The 24,702-nt window shown below is 34.3% G+C and overlaps 1 protein-coding gene across 15 annotated transcripts in view; it reads right to left on the reverse strand.

Moving 5' to 3' along the window:
* The window catches only part of ZPLD1 (zona pellucida like domain containing 1), a 79,348-nt gene that overhangs the window by 45,265 nt on the left and 9,381 nt on the right, over positions 1 to 24,702 (reverse strand). For 5 of the 15 annotated variants that reach the window (XR_013372091.1, XM_077883741.1, XM_077883746.1 and 2 more), the window contains 2 exons: positions 19,029 to 19,114; positions 18,679 to 18,826 (listed from right to left, as the gene is read on the reverse strand). The exons of 4 other annotated variants lie outside the window; for them this stretch is intronic. The gene's annotated coding sequence lies outside the window, so the exon portion shown is untranslated. Of the gene's footprint in view, positions 1 to 18,678; positions 18,827 to 19,028; positions 19,118 to 19,952; positions 19,972 to 24,702 lie in introns of those variants that run through there. 6 more of the 15 variants (XM_077883748.1, XM_077883750.1, XM_077883743.1 and 3 more) reach the window with 4 other exon arrangements.

Here is a 24,702-nt window from a genome sequence, read left to right on the forward strand (position 1 = left end):
TCTTTAAATTTATTAATTATTAGATTTTTTGAGAGAGAGAGAAAGCATGAGCAGGGAGAGGGGCAAAAGGAGAGGGAGAAAGAATCTTAAGCAAGCTTCACCCCAACATGGAGCCCAACACAGGGTTTATTTTATCACCCTGAGATCATGACCTGAGCTGAAGAGTCCAGCCCTTAACCAACCGAGCTACCCAGGTACCCTATGAATTAATAGATCTTTAATAGATCTTTTCATCTGAAATGGATAAACAAATTCTTATATAGTTGATGCAATCTGATTAAAAGATGTATTTTATAATATGGGCATTATGAGGGAGAAAATTATTTTTTAAAAATAGAGAAAAGGCCCTAATTGGGAAAACTGTGAGAATTATTACTATAGACTAAATGGGACACATCCACGTTTAGCAAAAATGGATGACAAATTCATGCTATTTGAAACAGCCTACCAATAGAGGTGGCAAAGTCTTAGCTTTACAACTTTTTAAAATTTTATTATCTATTTTTTAAATTTTAAGCTTTACAACTTTTAGATCAGATTTGAGGTTCTCCAAAAGAGGTAGCCTCTCTCCCCTACAGTTTAAATAAGACTCACAGTACTGTTGTGAAGATTAAAACTCCTAATAAATATTTTTGATGAAATGATTTTTGATCATATTGGCATATATGGACTCAACCCTTCCCTAATAATTCTCTAGATTTGTTATTTGAAAATCAAGATGATGGTCACAATACTATAAACTATAGGTGCATAAAAACCATAGCATAGTCTGGACATACAGAAGACACTGAAATATCAGTTTCAGGGTCACCACATATTGATGTGAAAGTTGTACTTTAACAGGTAGATCCAATAAAGACAGTGACAGGGCTTGTGCTTTGGCTAAGCCACATGCTCCAGAGCTAGATTGCTCAACATAAAGATGTTCCATGAGCTACTGGAAGCTCTGATTAGTTGAATGACATTATTCTATTTATAATGGCATTTGTACTGATCTGTGTGTTAATATTAAGGTACATTAAGCCGGAGATTTTTAAAGGACATCTACATCTCCTGTTTAGGTATCCACATTTTGATCCCTAAAAGACTTATCAAGAGAGACTTATCATTGAGAGACTATAGTCCAACTGCACATTAAAACAAAATGATGTACTATTAACTTGTAACCTTCCCACCCTCAATCCCATCTCATCATTTCCTCTGCACACAGTAACCCTGGACATCACCAACTCACAGAAGCAAGCTTAGTAATGCTGTCTTGCCACAGTTCCTAAAGTTCTTTCCTGAAATGGTATTACCTGATATTTGGGACTATTTTGAGATACATTCAAATAGTAACTTTGAGTACTCAAATAGTATCTTTACATTCATTAAAGCATAAGGTCCTGTTTGCTCAGGCTCCCTGGCTCCTAGACAAGTATAATTCTATGGTATGGCAAGTATAATTCTGTACCCCAGTCCTCTGCCTAAAAAAGCTTAGTTGAGCTTCACATCACAAAGTAGAACCTGATTCCTATCATCCACTCTGATGTGACATATGGTACTTGCTGTCCCATCATGGCTCCAACAAACTGCTTGAGCAAAGGCATTTCCCATCTTCTCCACCATAACTAAATGCAGCAACCAATGCCCCAACATTGGTGATGACAACGGTGTGCAGGACTGCCTAACACAGCCAATAATCCAAAACATTAATACTAAGTTCTTAGATAACACAAACCTTGAAGATAAGTGTGCACAAGGTTTTTGTACCTGCTTCTTAGCTTAGTATCTTCATAAATTTAAATTGTGGGGATAAAAGAGGGAGAGGAGAATTACACGAAGAACACTGAATTTTAAGAAATTTAGAGGTGTTAATTTTAAAAAAGAGACACTCGTATCTTTTAAGCTGGTATTAATAGGCTCTGTGTTGTATACATAACAATACAAAGGAAATCATGGGCTGAGTGATTTGCTGTCAAATATATCCATATTTCTCTATTAATTTTTCTTTTTAGAATGGTATCTTCTTCCAAAATAGAAATTCTGATTTATTTGCTTAAGATTGACCATGAGTCAGAAAAATGTAATTTCATTTTCAGTTCTCATTCAATTTTCTAATGTTTATAACAGTGTTTATAAGCTGTGTCATAAACACTGTTCTCTAATTTTGCATATTCAATTATCATTTTTTGACCTTCTTTTCATTGAGATCTGCCATGTGCCAGGAACTGTGCTGTATTTAATATTGAACTACTAACACAAATTTTTTTTTTTTAACCCATGTTACAAATGTAGAAACTGGAGCCTAAGGTTTTTCATTGACTTGCTCAGGGTCACAGATCTAGTAAATGACAGAGTAGAATTCAAAACCAAGCTTTACCCTTGGAATTATTACACTGTTCTGTCTGATTTTACTGGTTTGTCAAATAAATAAAATTAATGCTCTGATAATTTTCAGAAAGTAAATTATATTAATAACATGCATAACATAATGGCTTGAACTAAACAGTTCTGATGATTGAGGCAAAAAATACCTTTAATATCTACATAATTGCCATGACTATTTCACCTAGGCAATGAATGCCTTTAGGATATTATTTTTTTCACGGATTGACTTAATGATAATACAGTGAGTTTTAAGGACTGATTATATGCCACAATGTTTTTTCAAGCACTTTATATATATTATATAATCCTGAGATAGGTAATTTTTTTGTCTCATTCTGGGGATAAAAAACTATGGCACAGAAATGTTAAGTAACTTGCCCAAGGTTAAACAGATAACAATCACATGGTATTTCCTTCTAGAAAGCAATCCTATGCTACTCCGAAGAAAAAATGGCAATTACTTAGTAAATTTGATCAAGATAGATCTATTTCTGCATTCATTTATTAAATATTACTCAATGTTTACATATGCCTGGTACTATCCAGAGAGGAAGACTGCAGAAAATTTCTTGTCTGCCTAGAACTTACATTCTACTAAGGGAAGTCAGAAGAAAACAATGTGCGTAAGTAAAATACAGAGTGTATTTGTGATAAGGACTATGGAGAAAAATAGAGCAAAAAGAATGATAGGAAGTCCTAGGGTAGAAGGATGGGAGTATTGAAATTTTAAATGGGGTTGTCAGGGATATATCAACAACATGTATAAATGAAAAAACTACTTTAGTTATGAACTGCCAGGTCTAACTCTTTTTAACTTGTACTTCACTTTTTTGTACACTGTTTAGGCATTTCCCAAGTAAAACAGACTTTTAGTGCATAAATTATTCTCTGGGAAAAACATGGACATTTAGAACAAGCACATTAACCTTTTCAAATGAATAAAAGTGGCCCTTAGTGCCTGAGAAAAGTAATTTATTAAATAGCACCCCTGTGACCTGAGAAAAAGTGAACGTATTCAAAGTGCTTTTATCTACTCTCAAGAAGTAACTTTTACAGAAACAAGTGGGTTCAACCATTTGTCAGTTTTGTATTTCCTTAATTTTATTGCATTCATGTAGACCATCTGTATGATACTGTTCTAGTTGAGAAGAAAAATGGAAAATTCAAAAACCATCTTTTCAAATGTTTGTCATGCTAAGACTTAGGCATTTTTTCGCTGAAGTAAGGCTGATGGTTTCATCCTACAGACTTAAAAAATACGAAATGGGTCTTTGGCATGAGTGATTGCCCGAATTCTCTCATTGTCAGCCCTCCTCCAAATTTATTGGCCAGCTGCTTTGCACAGGCTTCCTGGCTTCTACAGGGGGCATAACCTCATTCCTGGTGCTTCTGTATCACCTGCCCCTCAGAAAAGATCAGAAACAGTTCATTATACTTTAAATGACTGGAAATAGTCTAAAGAGTTCCCAGGAAAGTGGAGGAGAAGAAATATGTGTGTTTTAGCAGAGATCAGTGTTTAAGTTAAAGGAATAAAGCCCTTTGAAGCAACCAACAAGACCCAGGTAAGAGCTGCCGCAAAAAGGCACTGAATTTGCACAGGTAGGCAACTGTCCTGCTCAGTGAAGTCTAAAAAGTGTTACACAGTCTTGCTTCTAGCAAAAGGACATATTAGTTCACCTTCCACAGCCATCAGTTTTAAAGTGCTGGAAACCATGACTGTCTAACAAGAAACAGATTTTCTGATGGGATGTCTAGACTGAAACTCTGTACTCTTTATTTCCATGTTCCACTTGGACATTAAAGGCAACATAGATAATAAAAGGAAAGGTAAAAAAATAAAACTTCCATCAGAAATATCCATTATGATGTACATATACATTCTTTAACAAAGAGTGTCCTTGTCTTGCTAAACAAAGAATAAAATGTACCATGTAGTTTCAGAATAATGCCTCCAAGAAGGAAATATGTTTAGCCATCAAGAAGATACCCAGAAATTTTATGACTAAAGATGCTGATACATACCATGAGAAAATATGAATGCTCAAGGCTGTTCCTAAGAGAAAAACCCACTCCAATTTTCTCTGACACAGAGTATTCATTCATTTCCCTTTGCCCGCCTTTCTCATTTGTCTTTCTGTTGAGGGTTTTCTTGAGTAATCCATAGAATTTAAATGATCTACAGTGTTTAGCTTAAACATTTATTCTAACATCTTAGTTTTGGGGGTGCTGACAGATTGAACTAAGTCACTCTAAAAGCCTTTTTTAAATAATGCACCAGTTTCATTTTCAAGATATGTGTACATTTTATTCTCCTGAAGCAGCTTTGAAGGCATGTTAGTATATAAACTTCCTCTCACTTTTCATGAAGTACAGTGATAACAAATTAATAGTAAAATGATAATTTATTTATTTTAAATGCCCATTTCCCTGTAATTAACTAAACAATTGGCAATGAGTATGATTATTTCCAAATGAAAATGTTTCTTTCTTAATGGAGATAATATACAAAATATTTATGAAAGGACACAACATAAGAACCAGCCAATCAGAAGAAACACCATACTGACATATTTTGGCTGAATATCAACACACGTCTAAAAAATCAAAAGTATTTGCATGGGTACCAGTAATGATAATGGCAAGATAACTACATATGCTGGTCAACTCTTGCCAAGAATAAGAGAATAAGAATAAGAGCACCCCCACTATTTCAAATTCCTCTTAATTCATTTTTTTATTTATTCATTCCAAACATTTTTATTTTTTTTAAGATTTTATTTATTTATTCATGAGAGACACAGAGAGAGAGGCAGAAACATAGGCAGAGGGAGAAGCAGGCTCCAAGCAGGGAGCCTAATGTGAGACTGGATCCCAGGACCCCTGGATCATGCCTTGAGCTGAGGGGTCAAGATGCTCAACCAGTGAGTCACTCAGGTGTCCCTCATTTCACAAATTTTTATTGAGTAGTTTCTATGTTTCAGACTCAGGATATTGGGAATCCAGTGGTGACCAAAACAAGCATGGCCCTTACCCTCAGAGTTTATAGACTGGACTAGAAAAGGAAATAGTAATGTAATAATTGCATACACAAAAAATATATTTGGTAAGTGCTATGAAAGAAAAGGATGCCTCAAGAAAGCAAAACCATAGAACCTAATTTAGATAGGGGGTGCCAAGTAAAGACTTCCTGCAATGTGCCATAGTTGGTAAGAATTGAAGGAATGATTTGACTTAAGTGAAGTCTGTAAAGAGCAGCACTCCAGGTAGAGCTCATTGCGTAACCACAGGTTCTAAAACGTTAAAACAGTTAATATTTTGGGAATCTGAGGGTTTTTAAAAATTTTAATTTATTTACTTAAGAGAGAGAGTGAGAGTGAACAAGAGAGCACAAACTGGGGGATCAAGGCAGGGGGTGAGGGAGAAGCAGACTCCCCACTGAGCAGGAAGCCTAACGTAGGGCTAAATCTCAGGACCCTGAGATCATGACTTAAGCTGATGGGATATGCTTAAGTGACTGAACCACCCAGGCGCCCCTATTTGGTGGAATTTGAAAGAAGTTCCATGATTCTGAGCAAGGAGGAAAGGGCCAGGAGGTAAGTATAAAGGTAAGGCCAGGAGACAGACCATGGTAAACCATCTTACCTAGATGGAATGGGAAGCCATCGAAGGCCTTTGAGTTGAGAGCAAGGAATGTAATGCCAGGAGTAAAGTAAATAAATTTAAGATATTAATTTGAACAGGAAATAATAGGACTCAATGTTGAATTCTAGGTGCAGCGTGAGTGAGAGAAATCGAGAACTCTCAAGTGTGTGTCTTGGTCAACCAAGTAAATGGTGGCTTTGTATATTGAGATGATAAAAATTTGGAAGAAGTATTTACTGTCATGGCAGCAGGGTGGAGAAGGGACCAAGATATCAGTGGATTAGTCCAAATGCAATGCAACCAAATCTTACGTATCATGAAAAATGGAGCACTAGTAAAAGGCAGTATTTCAATCTTGTTTTAAGTTGCAAAAGCAAGCCTCTATTGGTTATCACAGGTCTTATCTAAATATCATATGTACAGACAGAAGAATTTTGACTATGAATAGTTAACCCCAAAGTAACTAAGTCTTAAACCAGCAGTGACTAAATTTTAAACCAGTTATCTCGAAATGGCAAGATTCAATGTTTCATGCCATAGGCAATAATGGTCTCTTCTGTAATTTAAGTTCACTTGAAAAGAAGTGACAAGAAATTCATTTGGATGTATCTAAGATGCAAACTAATTCTGCATACAAAACCCTGTGTAGAGAAACACGTTATTCTTAAGCTCTTCATGGCTAGTTTTGCTTCTCAAAACTGAATGGATTACTATGTTTGGAAATGAGATCTGTGTAATCAGCCTCATAATCTCAGAAACTGAGGACACCACCAAATCTAACACAGCCTTGAGATTCTAATTAAATCTTGATTCCAATCAGATATTATTTTTCTCATATTTTTGGTTTATTTTTTTATCAGTCTATCCATTTATTGTTGTGGTGATGGTGATTACTGTATCGTTTGATATTAAATTTTAGACATTTTGATTCTTAATATTTCAACACATATATGAAAAAGACCTTTTTCACATAACCACAATACCATTACTAAGCTGAATAAAATTACAGTTAATTCATAAGAGCATCTGATATGAATTCTATATTTGGAATTCCCCAATTCACTGGAAATATATTTTACAGCTGTTTTTCTCCAATCCAAGATCCAGAAAAAAGAGACTAAAGAGATAATATAACTAAATGCAAAGGTTTATGTATTGTATTTGGGTTGTTATATCCCTTTAGACTCTTGTAATACAGAGACCTCAACTGCTCTGATATCATTTCATGTCCATAAGAATTCTATTGTCATACCAGACCAAAATAATATGAGAAAGTACAAGATTCTGTAAAAATCAGAAATATTAAAAAAAAATCAGAAATATTTAAAGCTGGAAAAATTCATTCATATATCTTAAAGAGTCAATAAAGACCAAATGTAATCAAATGTTAAAACTATCATTGGAATTGCAGAGAAAAAAAATTGGGTAATGGGTAACATGAATCTAGAGAATGTTAGAAATGTGGGTTATATGGGCTGGATGACTTATGTGGGCTATAACAACAATGGGACCAAACTCTTCCCTAATTTATCATGTCCTTGTAAAGAAAATAAATAAAGGTATGTTGCATGATGGTTGCAAGTAAGAATCTATCCATTGTCCCAGTCAAAACCTCTGACTAATAAGCAATTGCTGTTAGCTTATAAGATAATGCTTTCTGAGTGGGTTAGTATCTCCTAAATCCAGGAATATGTAGGCATAGAAATATTTAAGATAATCAAAAATTACAGATCATTTCTTTGTGTTAAAGGAACCGATGCATGTTGGTATTCTTTGTAATTAATATGTTAGGGAATTTGACCTATTTAACTAATATTAGTTCTTTTATTCTGACTTAAGATGTGTAACTGAGTAAATAATTTAGACTTTTTATGCAAAATTGACATGCTTCCAAGATTATATATATTATTGAGATACTTAAAATATAAAATTGAACGCATTTAAAAATCTATTTTTTATCTTTAAGCATTAGTTGAATACTTAGGATTTTTTATAACAGATAACTCCTATGAACATACTAAACTTCCTCTGATAAAAATTTAATATATCTTATTTCCTTTTCAGTATGTCAATTAACTACTTTTGCATATAAAATCAAATATTATATTACTCAAAGACATTAAAGATTATAAGGTCTGCTAGAACTTACAGATAAAACCTCATAATTTGCGCTTAAAATCTTTAAGAATAACTAGGTTTGATCATTTGTAACTCATATTGAATGTTAATCTTTAAACACCTCGGAATATATTTTTCAATTATTCAATATACAGCAACAGAAAAAAAAAAAGCTCACACTAAGCACAAAATAAGCAGTTGTTTTGCTTCAGAAGCCATGTTAGACATAGAATTCAAATCTTTAAACACTAAGTTTATATACCACATATTGAGATGCTTACAACCAGATAATTACAGGGGAACAGAGATCAACTGAAGGAAATCAGTTTGATGTAGTCTGTCTCACATTTACACAGTCATAAATCAATTCATTGACTGGAATAACAGAAGATTAAAAATATTATTTAAATTAATTGCATTTTTCTCTCTTTTTTCCCCAAGATTATATAGTGGGATTTGTTGATGATAAATTCCAGTTTGATGTGACTTCACTAAATGCTCAGAATATGCATTTCTGAATATATGTTTCAGTCCTCAAAAAGTTTTTAATCAGAGGGGAAACATTTTAGCTTCAAATAATTACATCAACAATATGAAAACTTCTAGAAGTTAATTTAGAATAATTTTTTTATGACCTTGGGATAATGAAAAATTTCTTAGAAAAAAAATTGCTTTACCATCAGAAATTATAGGCTAGGCCTACCCACAACTTCCTTCTAGAGACTCACTGAGATATTTTTGTTTCCACGTTGCCTATTAATTCATATAATGCAACATTATGTAGCATATGCTAGCATACTTCTGATTAAATACAACCATAGCTTTGGGCTCTGGTTCTCGTTCTATCACTAATTTTCTGTGTGGTCCTGGAGAAGTCACATAATGTGTCTTACTCTCAGTTAGCTCATGTGCGCAGGGAAGTATTTGACGGGAAGAGGACTAAGAGGACTTCCAGTATCAAAAGCCAAAGAAACCATGTTTTAAGAACTGGAGGAGAAAATTGTGATAAATTCATCAGGTCCTTCTTTCTAAAATCACCTCCCTTATCAGAATTTAGGCTTTACAAAATTAGGAGGTGTTAGATATCTGCTGCCTTCCTGCTGTCTCCACATCAACTGATGGGGTATCAGAACACCCTCGTATCTATCTCTTGTCATTTTATAAGAAATAAAATTCAGCAGGAGCCTCGCAGATTAATCTCAATGGTGTTAAGGGAAAGCATTAACCCTTCTACTTTTGGACCTCTCTGTCCTTCTTCTGGTAAAGTAAAATTATATTAAAAAAATAAATAAGTTGTAATCGGTTTTATACTTTTATTTGTTCCTCCTAGCATCTACATTTTTGTTTCTCAAAGGTCTCAAAGGCTTTCAGGAAGCAATAATCACAAAATAAAATAGGCTGCTGATAATTTATAATAGCACTTTGTTCTTTCTGCCTCAAATACATTTTCAACCCTGTTCTCATTAATGTTCATTTTTTTATTATTATTTGCTGAGCTATTTGGGAGAATGTAATATTAACCTTCATGACATCACTCTGAGGAGTACATTGAAACAACAGAGCTGTCTTTGTTTTCTAAGATGTGGGAATTGATGCCAAGTGGCTAAATGATTTTCCCAGGTAATGCATGCTTATTATAGATAACACAAAAGAACATAACTAAAAGCAGCTCCTGAAGTAACAATTTCTAATATTTTTAAGTTAGATGTTTGATAACAAAATCACATACGCAAAATATGATACTTTGACCATGATAAAGTAAGATCAACAAAAGTTTTAGCCAATCAGATCAAGTAGAATGTATACATAAAAGCTTTAGTTAAGAATCAGTGTTGAAATCAGGGATAATCTAAAATTTAAATCCTCATACGTGAACATTGCAGTTAGTTCCATATTAATTGTTCCTATTTTATAAATTAAAAAGACCACTCATAGATCACTGGAGGTGGTCACTATATTAAATCCTTACTCTGAAAATCAGTAATTAAAAGGAAAGAATTAAACATTAGTCCTGATTTCCAAGTAGCAGCTGTATTTCTGTTTTAAAATGATTTCTCACCAAAAAAGTGTGTGTTTGTGTGTGTGTGTATAAGAACTATGGCAAAACATTAAAGCTTATGCTATTCTTTTTATCTCTTTTATATTATAAATTTATCATAACAAAAACTCAAAATCAAGTGACCTGCACCTAATTTATTCTAACTGAAGTAATTTAGATAACCCACTTTGCCTCTCATGTACTCTCCTGTCATCTATAAAGTAAGGACTTGTACAATATAACTGACTAAATAATTATAATTAGGTTACAGAGGTTTTGAAAAATATTTCACCCTTTTTCTAGTAGCATTACAGAAAAGCAGAATTTATTTATAGGATCAAACTCAATGATGTCAAGACATTGAAGAATAAAGAGTTCTGAAGGGGAGGATAGTTATCACTTCTTAAGAAGAGAGCTTATGAGCTTTTGTGTCTTCAATGAGATGAACACAATTCTAACAAAATCACAGCCCTTGCAATAGCCAGTGCTAGGAATATAAGATATAACTCTAGTTATAGCATTTTAGCTTCTGTCTCATAAACCAAAATGGTTCTGGGATCCAAAGCACCAGGCAAGCTGTAGAGATGCCTGCGGGCCACATAGGTAAGGTCCTTATTGTGGATCCTAGTCAACAAGTGAGTGGGAAACAGGTGAACAGAAAGAAGAAGGCAAGCAGAAGGATTACAGATAATGTTGTATCATAGCTAGTAAATCAAGGTCTTTGGTAAAATTAAACATAATTCCTTATGACATGGAGATCCCACTTCTTCAGGAGAGTTTATCTCACACTACTGTGGTAAATATTCCATCAAGACCAGTTTGAAAACTGAGGCTCATCATAACAAAAATGTCTCTGACCCAAAGATTGACACAAAAGATGTCACCCAGTAATACATAATTAATTGCCAAATAAATTTCAATGAGTGTTTCAGTCCATTCATTGGGTGACTCAAAAAAAGGATAAAATATAAATGAGAAGAAGAAATTAGGTCTCATAAAATAGTCTCATTTTTGTGATATTCGAAAATTTAAATAAAATAATCCTCTTCACTAAACACAAATCTTCACTGAACAACAACAACAACAACAACAAATATGCTTTGTTTTCAAACTATCTAAACCTCCTGAGAGTTTCAGCGATACTCTTAGGAGGATGCTACAGTCCACAGACCCTGTAGAAAACCATGAGTTTAGATTAGAAGAATCTTTTTAAAATAAATATTGTGCTAGGATATTAGTTTAGTGGGTTCAGGAACAGCATTTTTCATGAGATAGAGTAGGATGGGATAGTATAGGATGGAATAGAATGGAATAGGGTAAAATGGAATATTTTTGTAAAATGTATATATACTATGTACATGTGTTTCGATTAGTATATATTAGATTACAATGTAAAATATCTGACTGTGAGTCATACTGGAAAGTCTGAAATCCAGTGATTCAGAACAAGATAGCAACATGGTGCCCATGGGCTGAATATCTCTACCCACAAATATGTTTTGATTGGATTCACAGAAGAAGCAAGTGAAAGGAAAAGAGCATTCCCAGACTGAGCTACCCACAGAAAAATGCTGAGAAAAAATGTTTCCCATGATGTAAGTAAGAACTCAAAGTAGGATTATAGAGTGTGATTGATTATTCGTTTGTTTATATTTTAGGAGGATGTTTATTTTTTAAAGTATGTATTAAGGAAGTAGAGGCAATAAATACTTACTTAAGGAAGTTTGTGAATTGAAGGAGAAAATTAGGAAGGAAATTAAGAGAAAATTTTTCCACAAAGGGAATGCTTTGATGACAGAGAAAAGAAATGAAAAAGAAAATAATCAAGAAGCTGGAGAGAAGACAATTTGTAATGATAGTGTTTTCTTCTTTGCTCACTGGTATGATGTTATAAATAATCCATAGGGTGAGAACTGAACCTTGTTTTCTTTTTTGTTTCCTGACAGATAAAAAAAAAATGTCATCCCCTTGCACAGAGCAGGTAATTAATGACTATTTTGTTGAGTTAACAAAGGATTAGGACTGGCATTTTTAGTTACTTTTTACAGAGATGAGCTCTGTCAGTTGCAATCACGGGAACACACTAAATCTCCCATAGCACTTTAGCAAGAAACCCCATTTTTTAAGGCAGTTGTCTAGGATGAGGTGTGTGATCTATAGCTCAAGAACAGAGAATAGGTTACATGAAGATCAAACTCCTTGCCTCACTTTCACTACATCATGCTCATTAGCCACGTTAACCAACCAATCAGAGTCAGGTGGCACAAAATAAGACTGTTGGAAAATGTAAATATCACTGTTCCAAACTCCATGTTCAAATCTCTAGTTATCTCTCTAGCTAGTGAGACTCATCTGTTCTGTGAATTTTACATAAGAAATCATAGATTAGTTCCTCCTTGTTAGAAAACCAGTTTTTAATAGCATATACTCAAAAATTTTTGAGCAATATGAAGATATATTTACTGGAGAAAAACCAAAAAGAAATCATTGAAAGACCAAATAAGAAATATGAAGATATATTTACTAGAGAGAAACCAAAAAGAAATCACTGAAAGACCAAATAAAAAATGTGAGGTTAATATTTTGTATTCATAGCACAGTTCCCTGAGTTAACATAAGGAGTTTTAAGAAATACAGATACCCAAATCTCTCTCCTCAGTGATTCTTTTTTAAAAATTTTTTATTTATTTATTTATTTATTTATTTATTTATTTATTTATTTATTTATGAGAGAGTGAGGGAGAGAGAGAGAGCAGGAACAGGGGGAGGGCAGAAGGAAAGGGAGAGAATCCTCAAGCAGACTCCCCACTGAACCTGGAACCCAATACAGAGCCCAGGGCAGAGGCCCACATGATGCTCTATCCCAGGACTCTGAGATCACAACCTGAGCTCAAACCAAGAGTCAGCCACTAAGCCTCCCAAGCACTAAAATCACCTCCCTTCCCATTTTCAATGATCTTACTGGACATCCAGGGCTGAGAACCACTGAGAGATAAAAGAACAAGGTTTTACTACAGCTGAGATTTCACTTCTGTTTTTTTTTTTTTTTTTGTAAGCAGAATTTTTTTTAAGGTTTTTAAAATTTATTTATTCATGAGAGACACAGAGAGAGAAAGAGGCAGAGACACAGGCAGAGAGAGAAGCAGGCCCCATGCAGGGAGCCCGACGTGGGATTCGATCCCGGTTCTCCAGGATCAGGCTCTGGGCTGAAGGCAGGCGCTAAACCGCTGGGCCCGGGGTGCCCAGCAGATTTTTTTTTTTTTTAATTCATCGCAGTTCCATAACAGAAATCTGAAAACAGAACCTCTAAGAAAGGACAGTGCTAACTAATGCCACAACATGGCAGCTTAGGCCTGCGAGAGTCAGCCAATCAGAAACATAATGCATTTATGGAACTACAGAAATGAAATTAAGGTTGAGTTTTTATTGCTTTGATACAGTTCTGACCAATAAAGTGAAAGGTGTAGAATCAGAAGCAAAACATTGACAGGTAAAGAAGTAGTGATCCTTTTTCCCCACTGGGGGACATTTTCTTCCTGTGGCTCTTCTGTCATCAAATGATGTAGGATTTTGTGTTTCTTTTAATAACCATGACATTTGACATCACAGTTGATGAGTCCTACAAATAGGCCGCCTGATCATGTCATGTCCTTCATCATCTTCAACATCTTTCAGAAGAAAACCCAACTCTATGATGTAGCAAAATAGAACAAAAGAAAGAAAAATCGGGGGATCCCTGGGTGGCTCAGTGGTTTAACACCTGCCTTTAGCCAGTGCCTGATCCTGGAGTCCTGGGATCGAGCCCCACATCAGGCTGCCTGCATGGAGCCTGCTTCTGCCTCTCTGTGTGTGTCTATCACAAATAAAAAAATAAATAAATAAATAAAGACAGCACAAAATAAGAAAATACTTCATTAACATTTAAAAAGAAAGAAAGAAAGAGAGAGAGAGAGAGAGAGAGAGAGAAAGAAAGAAAGAAAGAAAGAAAGAAAGAAAGAAAGAAAGAAAGATCCCTGAGATAAGATTCCTACTTACCTAGATTCCTACCAACCTCAGATCTCTCTACTTCCATACCCATTCTACGCACCCTGCACTTATGTTCCCAAAGATGAAAAGGGATTTCACACGTTCATTCCTTTGCTCATGTTGCTGCCTCAGTATGGAAAGTTCCTCTTCCCAACTCCACACCCTCTTATCAGGAACATCTCTCCATTCAATCCTTCCAGTCAGCTCAAACACAGCTCTTCTTTCAGATATTCCTTTATCAAGACAACACTTCCTGCCCATGGAGTTGACCATTTCCTATTCTATTTCCACCAGAGTCTCTGCACTGTTCTATAATAGCAGTTCTTCAAATGTGCTACGTTGAGATCAAGGTTTATCAGCATCAGCACTATTGACACTTTAGACTAGATAACTATTATAGGATGTCTTAACATCATTGCAGCAGATGTAACAGTATCCTTGGCTTCTCACTACCTGCCAGGAGTACTCTGACTCCAGTCATGACACCCAAGAATATCTCCAGACACTGCCAAATGTCTGGTGGAAGAGGGGGTTCAAAATCGCCCCAGTTGATTCATATGTATATCTTTGTTTTCGAATAAACTTGTAAACTTCATAAAAGCAAGAGTATTATGTTCACCTTTGCATTTAGGACATAGCAAAATGCCAGGTCCACTACAGATTCTCAAGAAATTTTTGTTAAATGAAGAGTTATTTTGTTTTAATAGGGACAATATCATACTACCAAAATATAGAAAATCTAGTATATTAATTTCTAGTCCTGACCAAGATAATGCTTTACTTTTTAAAGATGATATCATTAATGAAATTAAATTTTCTATTTCAACAAAACATTAATTAAAATCCTTAAATTAACCACTAGAAGTAACTTATGTTGATTTTTATATGATTTTAAAACAAAAGAAAATGAGATTGGTATCTAAGATTACATCTATATGTATATAAAACTCTTGGATTAAAAATTGCTTGAATTAGTTAATTGATTCAGTTTTCTTTTAAAAAATGTTTGTATTTTTTATGTTCTCTAAATAGCTTTAAGTAATTGTTTCACTTTTTAAAAAAAAGTTCACTTAGCACATTTTATGCCTTATAAGTAATTTTTTTCAATTTTTATAAATTAAAAAGCATCAAAATACAATCCCTTGCTAAGTCTCCTTCTCATTCCATTAATATTTGATGGCACACATTTCTATGATAGAAATGACAAAGCACAGAATTTTTAGAAACCAGAAATATATTACTTTAATTTGAAGTACTTATTCAAAATAAGTTTCTAAATAGAATCGCTATGCCAGAATTTAAATATATGAGCACAAATGCACATTAAACACAAATACACATAAGTTTTTAAAGTGTATATATTCCATGGTAATCATTTTAAGTCTCTAAAAGATTAGTATTTTATATTATTCAATTATTTTAACTTCTTATATCCAAATTATGATAAATTACATTTGAAATAGAAAGCTAAGCAAAAGTTCTTTCTAATTTCAAGTTAAATCTTATCTAAAAAATTGTTTAATTTGAAAGTAAAATTCATATAATTTACAGAAGGTTTATATTCAGTGGTTAAAGGATGGTATGTCTAACTGAGAGACAGTTTAGTTATATGAGCTCTGGTTATTTATTAGTTAAGCATATTTGAGCAAATATACTTTAAATTCTAACATATGACACTAACTGGTCTTCATTTTTTCTTACTCTTCCTAATGATGCAGTTTCACATTAAATGCCTATAGCCTTAGTGAAAATTTTAAGTTAACTTCATTTTACAGAGAATCTGAACTTTATAAACAAATAAAGCCATTGACATTTTCATTTAACCTCAAGTATCTTTAACAAACTAAAAAAATACCTTTTGTATTTAGCATCTGGATCTTTTACATATATAGCAATAGAAATAACAAAACTGCCGTATTAATCTAACTTTAACTCTGCTCTTTTTAAGACATAGCAGCTTTTTATTTTCCCTCAAATTTGGCATTATAATATTTCCTAATGTTCTTGTTATGTTTTAAAAATCCATAAATATCCAGGCATGTAATTCTGGATTTTTTAAAATATTTCTTCATGTATTAGTATATCTTATTGTGAGTTCTAGAAAATTACTACTTTAAACTAGGGGTCAGTGAACTATATATGGCCTGCCAGCTTAATTCTATCCATCAGCTATTTTTGTATGGACCATAAGCGAAAGCAGTTTTCACATTTTTTAATGGTTGAAAAAAGTAAATTAAAAAAAAAAGAATAACATTTCATGAAGAGGGAAAATTAATGAAATTCGTGTTTCAGTGTCTATAAGTGAAGTTATTGGAACACAGTTACACTCATTTGTGTGCATATTTCTATGGCTGCTTTTGAACTACAATGACAGCTTTAAGATGTCATGACAAAGACTCACAAAGATTAAAAATATTTACTTTGTGGGTCTTTGCAGAAAAGTTCGCCAATCCTGCTTTAAACAATTAGTATGTAGCCCTACATAAAATAATACGCAAATCTGGGGGACAGGACACAATGTGTTTATAGGAGATTTCTTTCAGCCAATCTGAAACATTGGTCATTAGTAATAAAATACTTATGATATTCATCCAATATTTGAAAAAGTATTATTGAACTGGTCAAATCAATCATTTATGTTTTTGAGGTATACTTTAGCACATCATTGAAGTCTTGAGAGTTTGGAATTCCTATAATTCCCCACTCAAAATCAACGCAGATGTCTAGTAACAATCAGCAATGACTCTGGATCTATGAAACTCAGCCTAATATTTACTTCATCATGTCTTGGTAAAGCTGTTATGCCCGGTTTCTAGTTACAACATTTTGTAATGAAGACAAAACACAGCAAACCAGATCAAGCTGAATTTATAGTCTTGACCCAGTTTACATTTCAGCTTAAACACAGAAGGAGGAAAAAGCACAAATTTGGTAAATTAACCAAAAAATTGAATTCCTTGCAAGCAAACACTACTAATAGGTATTTAAATGATACAAAAGATTATCATCCTCTACTAATGATCTTAATGCTATTCAAGCTATTGAAAAAGCTACAAAAACATAAATCTTCAGTAATTCACTGTTTGATGTCATGACTAAATGGATTATAATCTGAGCATCCGCTTATGGTTCAAAAGTTACCTTCAAAATAAGATTTCCTAGCAGAAAAATCTGAATTTTTTTTATCCTCTGGATCATTATCATAGGGCTTTTTAAAAGGAGGGGGAAAGCTTTAAATGTCTTGAAAGGAATGTAGAATTTGTTGCAATATCTAGCATCATCTTGTTATTATATTATGTGAGGCTATTAAAAAATAACAATTACTATATTTTATTTTGAGGACATTGCTGAAAATCTCTAAAATGAAAGTACATACAGTATACTTATAGATTTTTATATTTAGCCAAGTATTATAGTAGTCTGTAAGGAAAAATAAAAAAACCACTTAGGTACATTTAAAACTGTATGACTAGGAGCGATATTTAAATAATAGCTCTGATATGTGTCTCATAAGATAAAGCTAGTGACTAGAAAATGAAATAATAAATATTCTATTATATATTAACATAAATATTTGATTTTTAACTAAATTCAACTCCTTTGCTGTTGCTAACAAAGTTGTTTAAGCTGATAACTTAAACAGAATGTTTATTCCTTGACCTCTAAAATGAATCATAAGAAGCCAGTTCCCAGTAGCAAAACAAATAATATCATATTCCTGAGAACTAAAAAATTATTTCAAATACATGAGCCTAAGAAGTGAGGTGTCTTCCTTAACATGAAAAACAACTGGTCTTACCAAAGGCAGTCTTGGAATGGAAAGAGACTTAGAGATCATCCAAGATATGGATAGAAATCACCATGTTTCTTTCCAGGTTACATGAGTTCCATGTGGATTATAACAATATGAGACTCATCATTAAATTTATTTTAAGAGAAAATCAAACCACAATTATTTTCAATTATCATATTATCTTGGTAATTAGATATGATGCCACTCATATTTACCCAGATTTTTTGGTAAGCTGGATCCCTGATAAGATATCTCATTAATGGAACAGCCATGGGCTGTAGCCGACTGGGAGTGGACTGTGAATGGAGCTCTAGCCTCAAATACAACGGTGTAGCAAAGCTTGTACAACTTTTGACCTCAGACCCTAACTTCAAAGTTGAAGAAGCTGCCAAAAGAGTAAGTCCTTTCTCCAAATCCAACCCAAATGTTTGGAATGAGACTGCAGTTCTTAAAATAAAATTTTCTTTATACTTTTCCTCACTCAAATATGGGAAGATGCTTTTCATTTTGCTTTTGCAATATTCAAGATACTCCTCAGCCCAATCCTTACTTATCACTGGAACCACACCACCAAAAGAATTATAAGGAGATTGCCTTATGACACAAAAAAAATATTAAAGTGAATTTTCCATGGTTACTAAAAAGGTAGCATTTGAGGTCACTTCAGGTGGCTTCAGTGCTGGGCACTTACCCAAGGCCCTGGTTCTGTGGAGTCAGCTGTCCTCCATGTGCCTGGTTCTGCTGCATGTGACTGAGTGTTCAAATGCCTGGCCTTACCAAACTTTTTCAGAAAAGATTCAACCCTTCAAATGAGAGAAGAGTCGCTCATTATGAAAAGCCTTTAAAAAGAGAGAGAAAGAGAGAAGAAAAAAAAAAAACAAACTGGATTTTTGACAAGCAAATTCTTCCACAGTCTCAGAAGGTTTTGCAAGACTAATCATCACCAACATGAAACTTGAGCTCGTCCTTTATAGACCTTTGTTTCCTTCCAACTATATCTCTTTCAATTTTCATTTCATTCCCTTATTCTTTTTCTCCTACCTGCTTTTGATCTTCTATTTTATACTGCACAGAGGTCTTGAGTGGTATGTGTGAAGTGAGCCACCGTCAGCCTGATGAGGGAAAGCCTGCTGGTCCAGGAGAAAAAAGATCATAAAGTAAGAAACAAGGCCTGAGATTGGATTGGGAGTCAATCTGCACGGTTATCAGTGTTCTGTTATGCTTTGTGAAGATGCCTGGCCCTTTCAGTGCTACATTTCATGTAGTGATGAAAATGGGATATGGAATATCATCGTGAAAAATGGTTTGGTTGGGATCATAATGACTAAGAGGCTGTCAATGCAAAAAACCCAACAGGACCGAATTGTAAAGGAGTTAGACACTGAACCTGCTTCATAATCTCTGCTTCTGTTTAGGGGCCTCCAAACAACACGCCCCATCAGCCTTTGGAGGCTTTGGACTCAGCTGGATGTCATCTAAACCTTCCACCCCAGGAACTATTATGATTTCTCACTGGGAAGGGAAGTGAGAAGCTGGGATTCAGGCACCATGGAAAACTTTTCAGGATATTCTGACCAAAATAAAGCTTTATTTTATGCGCTACTGTGCTTAGGGATGACCAAGCAGCAGACTGAAGCCCACTGTGTGGGTTTATATTACTCTGCCAGCTGTTTAATAATGGCTGTCCTGAAAAAGCACATTGCTTTATCAGTAATACCCTGGCATATATCTTTATAAAATTTTATTTTATTCAATTGGCTCAAGATACTTTAACAACATTTACGTTCTCAATTTCTTCCGTACTGAAGCAAGTTGCCCATGGCTACTGTGAACTGAGATTCAAATCTAAGAGTTCAGCCTTTTAGAATCTCTAGTCCATTCCCTGAACCAAATTTTCTCTCTAAGTGGTAAGTGAACTTAAAGCTAATATAACTACTAAAAAAATAATAGCTGGAGGCTACTCACATTGCCTTCTATGTCCTGTTTAGTGTTGAGAGAGAGTTGGTGCTTCCTAGACCAGACAAGTCAAGGTTCACATTTTTCAGAGAAGTGTCAGCTCCATAAACTTTAAACACCATTCTACTCATGAGCAAATAGGACATACATGAATATGCCAATTTTTTAAATACCATTAATATAAATTCCTTTTTTTTTTTTTTTTGGTTAGGAACTCTTATTAAAAACACAAAAATGATTCTAAGAAATCTCTCTTAGGTCTTCCTAATTATGTTGACAGGAACTTCAGCTTTTCTTCATTCTCCAGAGGCTGTTTTATTCTATAATGAAGCTTTTGAGCTAGGTGTTTTCAAGCGATCTTTCAGGTTTCACTTTGAATATATGTCTGCCATGTTCTTTACCATTTTGAAAGTTAAAATAAAAATGCAGTGGGTTTAAGCATCAATTAATAAATCCTGCCATTTCCAGAAAAAAATCAGTGGCCTCCACCCTATGAGAAAATGAGCATTTCATAAATATTGAAACCACTACCCGCATTCTCTATAAGTTGGTTAGCTAAAAAGACAGTAATTCCATTAGAGGCTTTCAACAAGGAAAAAATAAAATAGTTGAGATAAAGTAACTGAAATTATTTGTTACTATTTTGCCATTAAAAGGTAGTGAACAGTAACGTCATACATTCCACTAACTTCTAAGAGAAAATTTTAACAGTTTTCAGAAAACTCTGAGCCCTTTATTAGGGGATTTCTTGTCTTACAAGCTGTGCAACTTAGCTGAATATTTGATTAGTTGTACCTGCAGCATATGCTTGTATCTGGGAATAATTTTAGCTATATAAAATATTCATCAGTATTTGATAGCACCAGAATTGGAAATCTGTGCAGTTATCCCACCCACAAAAAGGATTTACTTAATGTTTCATAGTAAGGCCACCAAATGAATGCCCTTGAGTTCCTAAAGGGGGCTGAATTTAGACCTCAAAGACTCCCTGATCAGTAACCGTTTCTTCAAACTGCCTGGGCTCCTGACTTCCTTTAAAAAATCATATAATGGGGCACCTGGATGGCTCAGTGGTTGAGCATCTGCCTTTGGCTCAGGTCGTGATCCTGGGGAATCCCTGGGATCGAGTCCCACATTGGGTTCCCCGCAGGGAGCCTGCTTCTCCCTCTGCCTATGTCTCTGCCTCTCTCTGTGTGTCTCTCATGAATAAATAGATAAAATCTAAAAATGAAGTAATAAAAATAAAAATCATATAACTAAACCCTCAGTAACTGAATTGCTCCAGCTAGAAAATGAAAGTAAAAAGCCCTCTTTGTCACATGGAGCTATAATAAAACATAGTTTTAGTAAGTCAATACATTAGGATCTGGCTTATAGGACAGGCGCATCTTTTCTATCATTCAATATAAATATCTATCCATGATGAAACATAACGATGAGATTTTGTCTTTTTGTTATTAAGGTCAAACCTAGAAAGGTAAAATGGACATTCAGCAGCAGCCTGTGTAAGGGGTAAGAGACAAAGGTTGACTTCCACTGTCTTCTCACAGTTCTCTCTCAGGGATGGAACTGCCCCCAGGGCTTAGTCCTTGCCCTCTTTACCTCAGTATGTACGTTTGCTTTCCAGATGATTCAGTCTCATCCAGTTGTAAAGCACCCACTTTCTTGCGTCCTACATAATTTACTTACTTCTAGGTCTTCTCCCTCCTGACACATACCTGAATGTAATCCCTCCTGTGGGTTCTCCTGTTCCCTAATGCTTGCCTAGCCCCCAGGGGAATGCCTAGTATGTAGGTGGCATCAATAATATATTCTGAATGAATGAAGGAATTAAAGAAAGACAGTACAGCATTACAGAAAACATCTATGATTCTTTCTTGTAACTTGTAAGTGGTGAAATCTATTTCTTTCAAGATTAAAGGAAAAGGTCTTCTTCACCCTATAGAAATACCTCTTACTGTAGTTTTCTATTAAAGCAGTTTTAGCCTCACACTAAAGAACTATATTATAAAATAAGCATAAGAGCTTTGTACCTCTTAACTCTATGCTTGATGAAGTTTGTACCATGTGAATGTTTAGCCTCACTTGCAAAATTCCTGTTTGTTTTAAAATGGACCCAAACTCAGTGCTATAAAGGAACTCATAACAAACATATATATATATATATATATATATATATATATATATATATATATATATATATATCAATTTTTTACTTTGATATAATCAATTAATCCAGCAACCAGAAAATAGTTTTCTGGTATCATGGATTCTCCCCAGGCAATTTACTTTTCATTTCCTGCTATCACGTGGGCATCACATAGATGCACCCCAATGGGCTTCTTACTGCAGAGCTGAGTTGTAGGAGAGCCATAGGTTTTTCAGGTACTTATAAAATCAGTTGTAGCCCATGTACTCTATACGCAAATAAATTGGCTCTATGTCCTAACGAGATTTCAGTCCACACAGTATTGTAGACAAATTATAAAAGCAGACTTAGCCACACTTGAAAGAGGGCCCAAGCAAGCTTTCTACATAAGTGCAATCGATTTCCCAGCTCAACAAGTAATTTAACCAAATATTTCTAATCTCAGGAGTTTAAAACCTGAATAAATTAGTCTTACTACTTGATCAGCATAAGTTGTTAGTTGATAAGCTAGCAAGCAGCAATACAGCCAGACTAAGATTTTATTGTATCGCAGGCATTCTTGCACCACAAAAGGGGAAAATGTTATTAAAGGAATGTTGAATTTATTACTTTAAGATGCTCAGTAGAAATTCTGATAGATCGTTGCTCTTATATCACATGATTCTTAAAACCTCTGCTTTTTCAGGTATTTCTAGAGACTTCCCTTACATGAAAGATTTACTGATATATCCTAGGTGCTTTCAGTGAAGAATTCATGGTAATTACAGTATTTATAGTAGTATAATTTCTTGCTAGTTATTTATTTACAGATGATCAATTCCAGGAACTAGCTTTCCTAGGTATCTGATATTGAATACCTTTAAGAAAGCTTATAAATCATCCCCACATTTATATGGCATTTCCTTGTTTCTTGGATTACTTAAGCACTCTTATTTCTGGAAACACCTAATCAAAAGCATTAAATTTAAAATAATTGTAAATTGGAGTGCTGAGGGCTATAAAAGTGCAATTACTGTATCAGTTCACCAATACAGCCCTATTTGCCAATAAAAGCACTGAAATTGTGGTTTGTATTTCCAGCAAATCTTGGTTGAAAGCCACAAACTGGATAATGGTAGGAAAAATTGTTCTAATCGTATCTCTATTGTCATAATTAGGCAGACCCATTGCTTTTAAAACCAAAATTTCTAAGAAATTTCTAAGCCAGAAACATAGGATACTATAGTAGTTTCAATACATATTCCAGAATGGTAAGGGTTTGTCCTGAACTTTTTGGTTAAATTGGGTACCACCTCTTTCATAGAACAGGAAACAAACGAGGACTACAAAGGCTGAAAGATAATTTAAATAAGGGATGTGAGCTTCCAGGTGAATGGGCCTAGAGCACGCTGAGTTAATAGCAGGAAGGAACCAATTGGGAGCACAAAGCTTGCCTAAAGACAACAACAGTTAACACTTTTTTCAGGAATTGTTCCCATTCAGAAGTACATTGCACAGCAAGGTGGGAAATTCGAATTTTTCAAGACCAGATCAAGGATTTTATTTGCAATTACTCAACTTTTATGTGCTACCTCATGTTTTTAAATCATTTTCACATATTTGGACTGGATTATAACTTTGAGCTACCAATTTGCTATCGTGCCTAGAAGTCTGAAAAGTCAATGGTATTTCTTATTAGAAAAAAATGAAAAAAAAATGAGAGAGTTTCCTGCTTAGATCTTTTTCTTTTTAGATAGTACTGGCCATTTAGCTGGTAGTGACATTTTCTTGAGTCAGAGAGTGAATTTTGTGCACCCATTTACACATTCATTATACTAACTAACCAAGAGGCCCAACATCACAGTTTCATTGATATATTTTTATCATATAATAAAGTACCACATCTTGAAGGGAGAAAATAGTAAGTCCAAATGTACCACCTTGATATTAGTTTTACTACAGTCACATCAAAGCAGACAGGTTATAACATCACCTTTACCTTTTGACACATTCAGGAAGGTGTTAAGTACCATTACCCTAATGAAACAGAGAATAGAGATGAAGAACAAAATACTATCTAGCTTTTCAAACCTATGGTTTTGACCTATAGAAACATACGTCATGGATGAAAATGCAATGCACATGTAAAAATATTCTCTTTGAAATTTCTTCGTGAATGGCACAATATTAGTCAACTTGCTTCTCCATCATTATCATTTTAAAAAAATGCATCTAATTCCTCTCCATGTGGTCAACATTAAATATGGTCATAAGAGTACGTATAGAAAGAGAGATGACAGAGAGAGAGAGAGATCAGGTGGTAGAGGTGATAAAGTAGAAGGAGAGGGAAAGAGTTGTACACTCTTGGTTCTCTTTCTTTGTAGAACTCTGACTCATAACAGCAAGTTAATGTTATACCTTTTCTGCTAAATTCCATCTCCCCTACCTAGCAACTTTACAGACTTTTTCCTTTTCAGTTTTTATTTGTCTGAACCCAAAATGAAAAAAAAAAAACCTTTTATTTATTCACAACAAACTTGATCTTCTTAGAATCAACTCATAATTATTAATGGCTAAATGATTCTTTTGGAGATCTGATTCTGATGTCCCACATACTCACTGTCTGCCCAG

This window comes from Canis aureus, chromosome 35 (assembly GCF_053574225.1).
Source record: "Canis aureus isolate CA01 chromosome 35, VMU_Caureus_v.1.0, whole genome shotgun sequence".
Taxonomy (NCBI): domain Eukaryota; kingdom Metazoa; phylum Chordata; class Mammalia; order Carnivora; family Canidae; genus Canis; species Canis aureus.